The sequence below is a fragment of the Megascapheus bottae genome, chromosome 10 (assembly GCF_031878675.1).
Source record: "Megascapheus bottae isolate mThoBot1 chromosome 10, mThoBot2.hap1, whole genome shotgun sequence".
Taxonomy (NCBI): domain Eukaryota; kingdom Metazoa; phylum Chordata; class Mammalia; order Rodentia; family Geomyidae; genus Megascapheus; species Megascapheus bottae.
This window is the reverse complement of record NC_143518.1, coordinates 19,875,776-19,888,249: the sequence shown is the minus strand read 5'-3', so window position 1 is coordinate 19,888,249 and position 12,474 is coordinate 19,875,776. Positions and strand designations below refer to the sequence as shown.

Below are 12,474 nucleotides of genomic sequence, written 5' to 3'. Positions count from 1 at the left end.
CCACAGAGCCACTTCCAGCTCTTTCTGTTTATGCGGTACTGGTACTGAAGAATGGAGCCCAGGGCTTTAAGCATGCTAGGCAATCACTCCAGCACTAAGCCACGTTCCTAGCCCAAGCTCCAATATTCTAAACTAATTCTGTTTGTGCTCATGTGTTTGTTAGGAGCCTTTCTTGGCAAGCTGAAGTCATCTTTACTCAGCCAGCCATGAATAGACCTGATCCTTGGCAGAAGGAAGCACTTCCAGTGTAATAATCTGAAACAGCGCCCCTTGTGTTTGACTTCTCAGAGTCCCAGAGGAACTGAAACTTCATAACAAATAATACTTTGCCTTCCAGCTGGGAGGAAAGATGTGACACTGTGATTCCGATTGCAGTGCTAAAGCTGAAGTGAAATGGGTGTGGTAACCCCTGGGGCTGCTGGTTGTTCAGCTAATCTGTAGCATAACTGTGGCCCGAAAAACATATACATCCTTACTCTGATGAAGTTCTGATAGCTTTCTGCTATTGTCCCTTCAAATGTGATTTTGCTATTATTTTCTTTTTTTTTTTTCTCCCCCTGGGGAGAAATAAAGAGAGGAAAGAAGGAAGCAAGCATGAAGAAGAAAACCTTTGGAAATAGACCAATCTCAAACAGCTTGATTGGTAGTTAGGAGACAAGACTCTGGTCTTTCTTGCTCCTGGCTCAAAAGATTTGTTTTTTCAATTCTCAAGACTCTGTTTTCTGAAACATTCTGCTCTTAGGATGGTTGTTGAAACTATCATCTACAGGCCCCAAACGGTAGTTTAGTGAAAAGAATCTAAGAAGAGAGTGGGTAATATTAGACTCATAAAAAGGCTGGCAGTTTTCCCCCTATACAAGAACCCCACAATGATACCCTGTTCCAGGCAGCATTGAGTGATTGCTCGGGAGGCTGGAAGGAGCTTCCTTCTGCTTTCCATCCCTACAGTGCTCTAAATACATTGAAGCAACATTAGCTATGTTCACCAGTGCTGGAGACGAAGACAGGAATAATTGAGTCCAGGGGCCAGGGGTGCAACCTGCAAATCGGCTTCAACCCCAAAGCATTTCCAGGGGAAGATTCCACTGTGCCACCTAGGACATCACTTTCTGGGCTGCCTATCATTTATCCCTAGCGTTTCCTTCTTCTTTTCCTTCTCTGCCTATCCTGACTGCCTCATCGAAGAGTAGACCCTCATCAGGAAGTAAGCATGTCACAGCTCAGGGCAGCTTCACCTCTGCATGGGATGTGAAATAGGTAGGAATGGTCAGAACATTCACGATAGGCCTTTCTTTCCTTTACTGCATCCTTTCCTGCCTCTCTACGGGTGTGTGTGTGTGTGTGTGTGTGTGTGTGTGTGTGTGTGTGTGTGTTCAAAATAAAAAAGGTTCCTTTATTAGCAAAAAAATATCCAAAGACAATTCTTTTTTCTAAATATTTGCCTTAGAATATGTGCTATGAGCCAAATACACTTTAATTCCATATCCCAAGACTGAATTTGGCTATTTTTTTTCAAGTCCTGGGGCTTGAACTCAGGGACTGGGAACTGTCCCTAAGTTTCTTTTGCTCAGGGCTAGCACCCTACCACTTGAACCATAGCTCCACTTCCAGCTTTTTCTCTTTATGTGATACTGAGAAATCAAACCCAGGGCTTCATGCATGATAGGCAAGTACCCGACCAGTAAGCCACATTCCCATCCTGAACTTAGCCATCTTCAAACTGACTTTTGAGCTTGGCTACTATTTCTTATTAAACAAAAAGGGGCTTTCAATGTCCCCCTAACTTCATTTGACATAGAACTCTTTTGTCACAGACAGCTTAAAGAAATAATAATATTCTGGCCAGGTGCCAGTGGCTCATGCCTCAAATCCCAGCTTCTCAGCAAGCTAAATCTGAGGATCGTGGTTCAAAGGTAGCTTGGCCAGGAAAGTCCCCGAGAATCAGCCCTCTAGGAAATCCTCTTTTCCACATCCACTCATTTGTTCTACAAGTATTTGTTCTTTGGGTTGTTTTTGTTTGGGGTTGCTTTTGTTTTATTTTGATTTTTCCAGTCTTGGGGTCTGAACTCAGAGTCTGGGCACTGTGCCTGGGCTTCTTTTTGCTCAAGGACAGTACTCTATCACTTGAGCCCCAGCACCATGTCCAGCTTTTTCTGTGTATGTGGCATTAAGGAAAAGAATCCAGGGCTTCAAGCATGCTAGTAATCATTCTACCACTGAACCACATTGAACACTGGCAAGTGTAGTGTTGAAGGCAGAAAAGGAGCTTGGCATGGTGGTATGATTCCATAATCCCACACTCTGGAGACTGAAGGAGGAGAATTGAGAGTTCAAGGCCAGCCTGGCTACATAATGAGATCCTGTTGCAAACAAAACAAAATAAACTAAAAGGGGAAGTGAATATTTTCTTAAGAAATCTACAATAAACAAATATTTTTTTATTTATTAATTTTTTTTTGTTTGCTGATCCTGGGACTTGAACTCAAGGCTTGGGCGCTGACTCTGAGCTTTTTTTTTTTCCAGTCCTGTGGCTTGAGCTCAGGGGCTGAGCATTGTCCTTGGGCTTTCTCAAGGGTAGCACTCTACCACTTGAGCCACAGCCCCACTTCTGGCTTTTTCTATGTATGTGGGGTGCTAAGGAATCAAACCCAGGTCTTCTCGCATGCTAGGCAAGCACTCTTACCACTAGGCCAAATTCCCAGCCCCTAAACAAATATTTTAAAAGTTGATTAAAGGTAGAATGCTGGACACAAGAATGAGAAGGGATAATTTAAGTAGAGAAGTCAGCAAGGATTTCTCTGAGGAGGTGAGACTACTAGAAGGAAGAGGAGGAGGAGGAATCAGATACAGCTGGGAGCATCACTAATGAGGACAGATCCATGGCAAAACCTATACTAGAATCTAGGTGGTCCTTTTCCCTCCCTTGGAACTGTTAACAGGGTCTCAAAACTGTTCCTTATTGCAGAAAGACAAAGGATATAAGGATGGTCAGAAATGGTGCATCCAAAATCAGCCAGAGTCTGCTGTCCGGATTCTTCACCAATTTTCCAGTCTGTAGTGGGAAGCTGGAAAGAGGGGGAGTTCCACATGGACCAGCAACTTAACAGCACATCCTTTTGTATCACACTCACATCCTGCCTGAGCGTTACTAGAGACCCAAGTTGAAGACACAGGACTTTGGAACTGCCTCAGAACACCCTGCTGTAACAACATGCCGTAGACTTGGCAGCTTGAGCAACACATGTTTATTCCTCACAGCTTGAGAATGGCAAAGTTCAAGATCCTGGAACTGACATGGGAGGGTTCTGATGAGGGAGCACTTACTGCGTTGCAAAATGCAGGCCTTCACCGTTTCTTTCTTGGCCACTCTTCTCTCATCTTCATCTTATAAAGATACCAAACCCATTAGTGCTCATGACCTTACTTGAATCTAATGACCTCCCAAAGGTCACACCTCCTGACCCTCCTGTTAGGGACTGGAGTTTTGATACCTGCACTTGAAGTCAGAAGACAAAAATCATTCCGTTCTGAGAAGGGGACGTGGAAAGAAGGTAGCCCCAAGGCCAAGAGGAGCTTCATATGAACTTTCAGTGATCTCTAGCCAGAGGTGAGAGAGGAACGAACAGGAAATGAGCAAGGGAGGTGGAGAATTCTACTGATGATGACCTTTCAATCCCCCTGGCTCAGTGGGTTCACCAAACTCCTCTGGGAAAAGGAGACTTGTCAGCTGGACCCTGTTAGCACAGTTTGCTTTCCATTCCAGTTTGCTGCTCCAGGCTGGGAAAGAGGAGGGCACCATCTTGAAGCTGATCTGGAACCAGGAAACTTGCATAACCAGATAGACCCCAGGCTACAAAGCAGAAAATCAAGAGGAGAGGCTGGGGACAGGAGGAAGGAGTGGAAGATGGGGTCTCAGAGATCCTAAGACAAAAGCTACTCATTTATAAGTTGCAGTGAATTTAGGACACTGTAAGGCTAAAGGACATAGCCAAACTCTAGGAGATTGTAGAAATATTACAGATGTATATATATATATATATATATCTTTAATTTTTTATTGTCAAGGTAATATATACTTGAGCTTTTTTTTTTCCTTTTTTTTTCTTTTTTTTCTTTTTGCCAGTCCTGAGCTTGAGCTCAGGGCCTGCGCACTGTCCTTGGGCTTTCCTCAAGGCTAGTGTTCTACCCTGAGCCACCGCACCACTTCTGGCTTTTTTCTATGTATGTGGTACTGAGGAATCGAACCCGGGTCTTTGTGCATGCTAGGCAGGCACTCTACCACTAGGCCAAACTCCTGGCCCAGAACTTGAGCTTTTAAATCACTATAGTGCATTGTCCTGTAGCTTTCTAAGGTTTGAGAAATGATAAGTCAGGTCAGAATGAACTCAGATGGTACTGGAGTAAGGGATTTAAAAACAGAAGCTCTTCCAGGCTCTGGTGGCTCATGCCTGTAAGTTCTAGCTACTGAGGAGGCTGAGATATGAGGATAGAGGTTCAAAGCCAGACTGGGCAGGAAAGTCCATGCATGAGGCTCTTATCTTTAACCACTCAAAAATGGGAAGTGGTGCTGTGGCTGAAAGTGGCAGAGTGCTAGATTTGAGCAAAAAAAGCTCAGCAACAGTGCCCAGACCCTGAGGTCAAGCCCCATGACCAAAAAAAAGAAGGAGGACAAGGACAAGGAGGAGGACAAGGAGGAGGGGGGAGGGGGAGAAAGAAAGGGAGGGGAGAAGAAGGAGGAGTGAGAGGGAGTGGGGGGAGGGAGGGGGAAGGAGAGAAGAAACAAGCTCTTGAACCAAGCTATCTATGTCTCAGATTAAGCTGTGTCTCAGTGACTTGCCACAATTATTTGTCCCATAGGGAAACGATCCATGAGCTAGAAATATGTGAGTGGGATGCTGTTTGAACTCCACTGTAACACTCCTTCCAGATATCACCCTTGACAGGCAAAAATGAGGAGACCACTATGGTAGAAGACATTCTTCTGGGTTAATGGAAAAGAGGGGAATTCTCTTTGTTTCAATCTGTTCCCACACTGGCCTTTCAGTAGTCTCTGAGGCAGCAGCCCTCCAGGAAAGGAAAACAACCCAAAGGCAAGTTCGGTTTTTGGTGGTGGTGGTGGTGGTTGTGGGACTTGAATTCTGGGTCTCGGCATTGTCCCTGAGCTCTTCAGCTCCTACCCCTTGAGCTACAGCACCAATTCTGGTTTTCTGGTGGTTAATTGGAGATAAGAGACTCATGCACTTCAGTGATCAGACTGGCTTTGAACTGCAATCCTCAAATTTCAGCCTCCTGAGTTGCTAGGATTACAGGCGTGAGCCACCATGCCCAGCAAGGTAAGTTCTTTATAGTCAACCTGAGCCCATCTTTCACACCAAAAATTATTTGGATGCATTTTTCCCCTAGATCTTCTTTGTTTCAAATAAAATGACAGCACTCTGACCTAGTGCTCTGTGGAGGGTGAAAGGTACCCAAATCAGAATCCTAGTCCACTTTGCTTTATCCTCCTCTCCCTGCCTCTCTGAGCCTCGGTTTCCTCCTCTGCAAAGTGAGATAATTCCAGTCATTAACTTCTCAGTGTTTCTGTGAAAAGCTAAAATAGAATGGAAGCTTGGGATATGCTAAAGCCCTGGACAAATATTTTCAGTTTTATTAGTTTTCCTCATTTTTGTTTGTTTTACATGGTAAAGGCTTTGAACTTAGAACTTCCCAGAATGATGCTCAGCAGCTTGAATCACTCCTCCAGCCATGCTGTTCATTGTTTTTGGATAAAACATTGTTTCTTACCTGAGTCATATTCACCTTTCTGTCATTACTGGGATTATAGACCTGTACTACCTCGTCCAGTTTCCTTTTGTGAGATGAAGTCTTGCAAACTTTTCTGCCCAGGCTGGCCGGGCAGCCCCCTGAGTAACTAGGATTATAGGCAAGTTCCAAAAGTGTCCAGCTACCATCATGAGTGTATTCTTTCTTCTGGCCTGGCCAGCCCCCCAGCAAGGCCCTTTGCTTGAATACAAACAAGCTTTCAGCCTTGCAGTATGGTTGCCCTACTTTTGCTCACAGTCAGTATTTCCTTCTCACTTATCCTTCTGGGTCATGGCTTCAAATGTATTTATAAAATACATTCTAAACAGCCATTCTAAACAGCTTCTGTTATGATCATTACCAACATGAATATACTTGATATCATCTATCAGATAAACTAGGAGGAAACAGACTACAGAGAGCAGGACACAAATAGTTTCAGTCGGGACAATAAGAACAAATGGGCCCATGAAATGCTGCCCGAAAGAAATGATCTCAAAATCCAGGAAGGAAGGAAGGAAAGAAGGAAGAAGGGAGAAGGGAAGGGAAGAGAAGAGATCTAGGTGAAATCCTTGAGTTTTTCTGTCATGATTTGAACAGTAGTACTAACTTGAGTAATATTCCCCATGATCCATGCCTACCTGGAAACCATGAAATTTTATAGGGTCATTGCAGAGGTGATCAAACTAAGATAGGGACATATTGGATTCCAGTGAGCCATAAATACAATAAAAAAGATCTTATAGATAGAGGAACACTTGACATACAGATACCAGGGATAGTGTCATATGATATTGGAGTAATAGTTCTAGAAGCCAAGGACTTCTAGCAACTACCAGAGCTAGGAAAAAGAATCTTCCTATGTAAGAAGAATTATGCCCCGTATAGCTAGGATTCTTCAATGCTTCCAGAAAGAGCCACACCTTGGTTTAAGGCCTGTAGACTCTAGAATTATAAGAGAATGAATTTCTGTTATTTCCAAAACAGTCTCCTGGTAGCCTCTGGGCTCCTTCTCCTATTTTTTTGTGCTAGCATTGGAGCTTGAACTCAGAACCCAGGCACTAAGGCAACATCTCTAAGCTTTTTTTTTTCCCTCATGGCTAATCCTCTAGAACTTGAGCTATTACTTCTCCATTTCTGGTGCTTTTTTTGCTAATTAATCTGGTTGGCCCTAAACCTCACAGATTCCCAGAAGACAGAAACATTCTTTCTAGCTTCTAAGCTCAGCCCGATCCAGAAATATCACCCTAGTGTAGTGCCTTGTAGAATTTTCCATCTGTTCTTCACTGGACTAGAACTACAAAGGGGAGCCTGGAGTGCAGAAAGCACTCTGGGAAGGCCTAGATTCAGAATGCTTTGCTTTGTAAGTAAAACCTGTAACCTGAGCTTCTGTATCCCCTCCTTCCAGGCAGTAGACAATTAGCTAGTGGTCCCTGCTTAGCCTCAGAAAACAGACACTCCCTATCTGTTTTGTAGTGTACTGAGTCTCCTTTCCTTCCTTCCCCTCTCCCCTCAGGACAAAAAGGCCTGAAGGAGAGGATGTTTGAGGTCTGCACCTAGTCTTTTCTCCTGAACTCAAACTGAGCTTGGGAAACGCTGCCTGAGCTTGCATGCCTGTAGGACCATGGTTCACTCAAGCTGCAAGGTAATGACAGAAATGATGAAAAGAAGTAAAAGGACTGAGTCTCTGGTGGCTCAGGCCTGTAATCCTAGCTATACAGGGGATAAGATCTGAGGATCAAGGTTCGAAGATAGTTTAGGCAGGGAAGTCCATGAGACTCTTATGGCCAATCAGCTGTCAAAAAGCTGAAGTGGAGTTGTGGCTCTAGCAGCAGAGAACCTTCCGTGAGTGGGAAAACACAAGTGTGAGCAAGAGGCCGAGTTCAAGGGCATTTCCTTTTCCTGTCCTTTCTTTTTTTTTTGGGGGGGGGTGGTGGGGCTTGAACTCGACCTGGGTGCCATCCCTGAGCTCTTCAACTCAAGGCTACCACCCTACCCTTGAGCCAAGCCTCACTTCCCATTTTCTAGAGGTTAATTGGAGATAAGAGTCTCAGGTCTTTTTTTGTTGTTGTCATGCCTTGGGTGATTAAATTTATTTCTAATTATTATGTTGTTGTTTCCTACAGTAGAAAGCAACCTGATTTTTCCCTCCCCCCACCCCCGCCCCTCATCTTGTTTTCCCCCCTTCCCTATCAAATTTCAAATGACCAAATAAGCACATCTACAATATATCAGATAATAAGCAAGGTAAAATACTGTAACAATATGAGATAACCAGGAGACAGCAAAAGAGATGAGAAATAACATAGTACATTAAGAACAACAATCACCCATTATATGGCTTTTGTTTCTATATCCTGGAGGTCCTTTCATTTATCACCATCCGATATGGCCTTATGTATCTAGATTTTGCTCTATTGCAAATCTCTGCTAGGAGACCCCAAGGTTTCTAATGATTATGACAAATGAGGGAAATCATTGAGCTTATGTTCCTTTCAGTCTGACTTACTTCCCTTAATATGATTTTCTCTAACTTTCCTTTTCCTTACAAATGGGGCAATGGTGTTCTTTCTGATCGCAGCATAGAATTCCATTGTGTATAAAAACCATATCTTGTTGATCCACTCATCAACTGAGGGACATCTGGCTTGGTAAATAGTGCTGCAATGAACATCATAGTGCTAGTGGATTTGGTATGTCCTTATTTCTGGATGATTGGGTAAATGCCAAGGAGTGGAATTGCTGGGTCATAGGGGAGCTCTATGTTTAGTCTTTAGTCTCAATTTCTTTTGTGCCAGGCTGACTTTGAACCTTGATCCTCAGATCTCAGCCTCCTGATTACAGGCGTGAGCCACCATGCCCGACTGTCCTTTCTTTTTCTTGTTCTTTTCTCTTGCTGTTTGGTCACCAAGGTCCCAATCCATCTGAAAATGTGGTATACATGATCTCTAAGCTACTCTGTGTGAATCTTTGGGACACATCTCATCAGGCCCATTTGATACATGAGGACATTGAGTTCTGGGAGACAGAATAGATTCTCCAGCTTGAAAAATAAGACTCTGTCAATATTTACTGCCTTGACAAGTCTTCCAGACAGCCTGTGCAAGGAACTCTGTGTTCAAAGGTCTCAGAGACCCTCGTCTCTGAGCTTCTGAGAAGTCACAGGAACAGAACTTCCAAAATGGGATACCAGGGATCTGAGTCCCCAGGAGATTTCTGCTTGGCACCTCCTATCCCCGTGTGATTATTAATGGTGTTCTGTTTTCAAAAACTATTTTCACTTAGAAAAAAAATTACCAAGTCCCCCTATCCAATATAGACAAGGAGCCATAGAGTAGAAAAATCTATAAAAAGAAGTGCACAAGAGCTAGCTCAGCAGCCAGCATGGGAAAGGCCTGCAGAGGGCTTTGATGTTCTGGGGCTCAGCCCCAAGCCCTCTTCCCAGCTGATTTGTCCCGGATGTTCCCTTCCATACTGCCATACCTCTCCTTGCACAATGCCAGAATCTTGGCCCACAAGACAAAAGGAAATGAACACCCGGCCAGCAGGTTCTGGCTGCTCCAGATGATTCTTCTGGTAAGGTCCCTTCATTGCTGCAAACAAACAAATCCGCCAGGCCTCCCCTCCTACCTCAGAGCACTAAAGGCTTTCTCCTGCAGAGGAGAAATCTAAGAGCCCATGGCCACCAAGGTTTCCAATGCTCTGTAAGAGAGGAAAGGAAAAATGGCTTTGACTCAAGCTTTTACTGTGCCTTGAAGCTTCCTGCAAAATGTGGAATGTGGCTTAATGATAAAGTGCTTGCACATAGCCCTGGGCTCAATTCCTCAGTACCACATAAATGAACAAACATAAAAGCTCACACTGTTGCTCAGGTGCTCGAGGCTCAGGGACCGCTCTCAGGGCCTGTGTTCAAGCCCTACAACCAACAAAAAAGAAAAGAATGCCTACTCTAAAGCAGACCCTGGTGGCTCACACTTGTAATCCTAGCTACTCAAGTAGCTGAGATCTGAGGATAAGGATTCAAAGCCAGACATCTCAGGCAGGAAAGTCTGTGAGATTTTCATCTCCAACTAAACACCAGAAAACCAGATGTGGCACTATGACTTAAAGTGGTAAAGTGCTATCTGTGAGCAAAAACAGTTCAGAGAGCACTCCCAGGCCCCAAGTTTGAGTGACAGAAAAAGGAGAAGAGGAGAAAGAAGAGGAGGAGGAAGAAGAGGAGGAGAAGGAGGAGGAGGAGGATGAAGAGGAGAAGGAGGAGGAGGGATTATGCTTACTTTAGCCTTATACCATTAGCTCATACCTATAATCAGAGACTCAAGGAGGCTGGGATCTGAGGACTGCAGTTTGAAGCTGGCCCAGGCAGGAAAGTCCATGAGACTTTTATCTCCCTCCCCCCACCCCCCCCCAAAAAAAGAAAAAGCCAGAAGAGGAGCTGTTGCTCAAGTAGAATACTGGTAGCTCAAGGACAGTGCCTAGGCCCTGAGTTCAGGCCCCCACTGGTATTCTCATGTTAGCCTTAGAAAACAGATATCTTCTTACCAGTCTTCTAGGTGTTTCAACACATCCAAAGAAGGTAGATTTGATTTCCACGTTCCTGGCTCAGCAGGTCTGCTGTCCTAATAAGTCACAGACGAACATACTTCCTTACTTCCTCCCTCCCCTTAGAACAAGGAGGCCTGAAGTAGAGGATGTTTGAAGACAGAGGTCTGCACCAATTTTTTTCTCCAGAACTCAAACTGATCTTGGGAAATGCTCCCTGAGCTTGCATGCCTATATGACCATGGTTCACTTAGAGGGTTCTAAGGCCGGAATAATGGGCAGAGTCTCTGGTGGCTCAGCTCTGTAATCCTAACTACATGAGGGGCTGAGATCTGAGGATCAAAGTTTGAATCTAGCCTGGACAGGAAAGTCCTATGAGACTCTAATCTTCAATTGTCAAAAAGCTGGAAGGATAGCTGTGGCTCAAGTGGTAAAGCACTAAAGAGTCACTTATTAATAGTGATGGTGATGGTGAGGAAGAAATTAATCTTTTGTTGAATGTAATACAGTACTGTTGCTGATCTGCAGTTTAGAAGAGATACTCCAAAGGCATAAACTAGAAGAAGAACAAACAAAAAACACTACTTTTCCTTTTTGAGGCAGTCATGATCCTCCTGCCTCAGCAGGCAGTGCTGGGATTCCTGGCATGTACTACCACACCCAACACAAGAAATCTCACTTCTAAAGCAATTGCTAGATTTGAGAGGAAAACGTCAGCAGAGCTAAACTGACACTTACCGAACCACATGTCTGCCAAAGGTCATCATGCATAGGTGATGACTAGAGGATTCAGGTAGATAAGTTCATGCCTATGAGATGCTCACTGAGGCCAGGAGCATGGCCTAGTGGTAGTGTGCTCACCTAGTAGGCACAAAGCCTTGGGTTCGATTCTCCAGAACCACATACAAAGAAATAGCTGGAAGTGGTGCTGTGGCTCAAGTGGCAGTGCTAGCCCTGAGCGGAAAGTATACAAGGATAGTGCCCAGCAAGGACTCAGGAGTTCAAGCTCCAGGACTGGCAAAAAGAAAGAAAGAAAGAAGGAAAGAACGAAAGAAAGAAAGGGAAAGAAAGAAAGAAGGAAGGAAGGAAGGAAAGAAAGAAAGAAGGAAGGAAGGAAGGAAGGAAGGAAGGAAGGAAGGAAGGAAGGAAAGAAAGAAAGAAAGAAAGAAGGAAAGAAAGAAAGAAAGAAGGAAGGAAGGAAGGAAAGAAAGAAAGAAAGAAGGAAAGAAAGAAAGAAAGAAAGAAAGAAAGAAAGAAAGAAGAAGGAAAGAAAGAAGGAAAGAAAAAAGATGCTCACTGAAGACAATGAGTGGCTAAAGCAAGACCTGCTCATCTCACTTCACTTTAATGTCAGGCAATTTTAAAACACTGTTGTGGATTCTATGGACATGGTATTGGAAATATAAACATAACTACATAGACATAAAAACCTATGACTGTATAGACATAATGTTTTATTTCATAAATTAGTGTATCTGTGATATGCAAACCCTTAGCCTGATTTCTAAAAACCAAGTGCCAGTGATTGTATATAGAGTTTCCCTTCTTGAACACTCGTTTGTTAAACATGTCATTTGAAATATGATGTAAAAATCAATGTTAATAAATTCTTTAATAAAAAAAATACACCGTTATGGCAGGGCTGGAAGTATAGCTCCAGTGATTGGGAGGCCAGACCTAGGTTCAATGTCCAGTATAGCCAAGAAAAAAATAATAGGAAGGAAGAAAGTACAGAATGAGGGAGGGAAGGAAGGGAGAGAGGGAAGGAGGGAGAAGGAAAGAAGGAAAGGAAAGCAAACACTTTTGGAAGAGAAAAGATGGGAAAGCATGGTTTTTCCCAGTTGATTACAAGAACAGAAAAGTAGTCAAGAGTGCTCGCTTCGGCAGGACATATACTAAAATTGGAACGATACAGAGAAGATTAGCATGGCCCCTGGAGCAAGGATGACATGCAAATTAGTGAAGCATTCTGTATTTTTTCAGTAGAAACCTTGGGCTCTCCTAGCAGAGATTTACAGTAGAGCAAGATCTAGATACATAAGGCCATATAGTATGATGCTAAATGAAAGGACCTCAGGATATAGAAACAAAAGCCATATAATGAGTGATTGTTGTCCTTAATGAACTATG

The 12,474-nt window shown here is 43.7% G+C and overlaps 1 non-coding gene across 1 annotated transcript; it reads left to right on the top strand.

The window, feature by feature from the left end:
• The first annotated feature begins 12,215 nt into the window (after positions 1 to 12,215).
• On the top strand, positions 12,216 to 12,323 carry LOC150057675 (U6 spliceosomal RNA). Its single transcript, XR_016536936.1, has one exon. It is a non-coding gene; the product is annotated as a U6 spliceosomal RNA (small nuclear RNA).
• Positions 12,324 to 12,474: the final 151 nt, after the last annotated feature.